The 3,065-nt window shown below is 43.8% G+C and overlaps 1 non-coding gene across 1 annotated transcript; it reads left to right on the plus strand.

Moving 5' to 3' along the window:
• The first annotated feature begins 1,730 nt into the window (after positions 1-1,730).
• On the plus strand, positions 1,731-1,802 carry TRNAW-CCA (transfer RNA tryptophan (anticodon CCA)). Its single transcript has one exon. It is a non-coding gene; the product is annotated as a tRNA-Trp (tRNA).
• The last annotated feature ends 1,263 nt before the right edge of the window (positions 1,803-3,065 follow it).

Consider the following 3,065-nt stretch of genomic DNA (forward strand, 5'->3'; position numbering starts at 1 on the left):
GAGCTATGCTGGAACATTGCACACGTACATCCATGATCTCGGTCATTTTGAACATTCATTTCCGCTCTTCTAACCGCCATCCCGAATGGGAATGAACTTTGGCTCAAAACGGCATCTAGACTGTCACGGTTCATCTTAGCTACCCCAGAGACCATTAACTCGCCAAAAATATCAGTCATTTTTCGCATTTTTACATTTTACCCCTTCATTTAGGGGTGCTAGGGGTTCTTTTCCCCTACAGTATTTTTTCCAGATATTAAGTTAATTTATATCTGGTTTGGTTGAGAGCTATGCTGAAACATACACGTTCAGCCCTAATTTCTGTCATTTTCGATATTTCCTTTCTTCAGTCGTTCTTTTCCCCCTATCCCATGGGGACTGAACTTGAACTTTTCATTTTTATGCACCGTTTATAGAAGAAGAAGAATAAGAAGAAGACTAAGAAGAAGAAACGAAGAAGAAGTAGAAGAATAAGAATAAGATAAATTCTAAGAAACACATCATAATCTTTACATACTGATGGTTAGGCAACCCGCTGATCAGACTTGTCATGCGGTTTACTGACCTTCACATGTTTTTTTTTAATCTTCTCACCCCCTGTTCCGAACTACCCATCAGATTTTGTTCAAACCACTTCCTAAACCCTCCCAGGGGTAATAAGAACAAATTGTGAAATTTTCAGCGAAATCGGTCCAGCAGTTTTTGAGTCCATTCGAAACATACATACAACTAAAGTTCATTTATATATATATATATATATATATATATATATATATATATATATATATATATATATAAATGATGTAATCGACATGTTAACACACAGCACAGGCATACGAGGGGCACGACTTACACATCATAGTACAGATCACACAATTACACTGTTTGCGCTCCCTAATTCTCTGTTTATTCACACGAATTCACGCTAGGTCTTCGTCCACTAGCACTCAAAGTCTCACCCAGACACACAGTTTCTCACGTTGACGCTGTCACACTCCTCAGTTCGCAACTACCACATCAGTCTCGCAGTTCAGGATGGTTTATGATGCCCGTTCACTCCATTCCCTATCCTCTGCCGATATTCAGTGTTAACTCCCACGCTGCAACGGAGACACGACAATCGCTAACACAGCAGTTGGCCCCAGAGACACAACTCACGGCGACAGACCACAGAATCCTCACTTCTTCAGGCGGACACTCCAACAGACTACCCCTCTCAATTCTGGCTGTAACTCACACTCAATTTCTGACTGACTGACTGTGCTGACACTGAGCTCGACTCCACTGCTTGAACTGAACCAGCTGAATCACATTTAGTTTCCCACTTCTCCTCTAGGCAAATCCTGGGATGGTACCTAACTTAAAGCCACGGCCGCTTCCTTCCCTCTTCCTTGTCAATTCCTTCCAAACTTCCCATCCCCCCCTCCCCCCCACAAGGACTCTGTTCAGCGTAGCAGGTGAGGCCACCTGGGTGAGGTATTCGTCATCCTCCCCATTTGTATCCCCTGACCCAAAGTCTCACGCTCTAGGACACTACCCTCGAGGCCGTAGATGTGGGATCCCTCACCGAGTCCGAGGGAAAAAACAACCCTGGAGTTAAACAGATTAAGAAAGAAAGAAAGAAAGAAAGAAAGAATTAGTTGCGTTAGATTCTTTTTTCTTTGTTGTTATTGCTTTCGAATTATTATTGCAACATCTATAAAGTGCATTCAGCTCGATTGCTGCCATGTGACTCCGTGGCGCAATGGTAGCGCGTCTGACTCCAGATCAGAAGGTTGCGTGTTCGAATCACGTCGGGGTCAAATATTTTAAGCGAATGGCCAGTAGATTGGAAAGATAAAAAGTAAGCTTCCTGTTGTTATGATTATTAATTACATATTTCTTCTGTGGTCTTTCTTAATCAAGACAAATTGCGGAGAAATTTTGAATAATCCAGCTCGTCATGCCAGGCAAGATATTCGCAGAAAGAAGTCCTGGAAGACCGAGCGAGTTGGCTGTGCGGTTAGGGACGCGCGGCTGTGAGCTTGCATTCGGGGGATCGTGGGTTCGAACCCCGCTGTCTGCAACCCTGAAGATGGTTTTCGGTGGTTTCCTAATTTCACACCTGGCAAATGCATGAGCTGTACCTTATTTAAGGCCACGGCCACTTTCTTCACTCTCCTGGCCCTTCTCTATCCCATCGTCATCGTAAGACCTGCCTTTGTCGGTGCGACGTAAAGCCAATTGTAACTAATTAACCAAGTCCTGGAAGTCTTCGGATCGCCTGGCTGTGAAATCAATCAATCAATCAATCAATCAATCAATCAATCAATCAATCAATACTGATCTGCATTTAGGACAGTCGCCCACGTGGCAGATTTCCTATCTGTTGTCTTCCTAGCCTTTTCCTACATGATTTCAAAGAAACTGGAAATTTATTGAACATCTCCCTTGGTAAGGTATTCCAATCCCTAACTCCCCTTCCTATAAATGAATATTTGCCCCAGTTTGTCCTTTTGAATTCCAAGTTTATCTTCATATTGTGATCTTTCCTACTTTTATAAATGCCACTCAAACTTATTCGTCTACTAATGTCATTCCACACCATCTCTCCGCTGACAGCTCGGAACATACCACTTAGTCGAGCAGCTCTTCTTCTTTCTCTCAAATCTTCCCAGCCCAAACTTTGCAACATTTTCGTAACGCCACTCTTTTGTCGGATATCACCCAGAAACCTCCGTCAGTGGGTTGAGCTGTCATCTGCGGAGATGTTCCGAAGATCTATGAACAAAAATCTGAACTGTACAAAGCACTAGAAGAGGAAGAAGTATCTGTCCAGGAATATATTCTTTGACATGTTGATAATTGTCAGTATACCGCTTTTCATCATCATCATCATCATCTGTTTACCCTCCAGGTTCGGCTTTTTCCCTCGGACTGAGCGAGGGATCCCACCTCTACCGCCTCAAGGGCAGTGTCCTGGAGCTTCAGACTCTTGGTCGGGGGATACAACTGGGGAGTATGACCAGTTCCTCGCCCAGGCGGCCTCACCTGCTATAGTGAACAGGGGCCTAGTAGGGGGATGG

This window comes from Anabrus simplex, chromosome 6, assembly GCF_040414725.1.
Source record: "Anabrus simplex isolate iqAnaSimp1 chromosome 6, ASM4041472v1, whole genome shotgun sequence".
Taxonomy (NCBI): domain Eukaryota; kingdom Metazoa; phylum Arthropoda; class Insecta; order Orthoptera; family Tettigoniidae; genus Anabrus; species Anabrus simplex.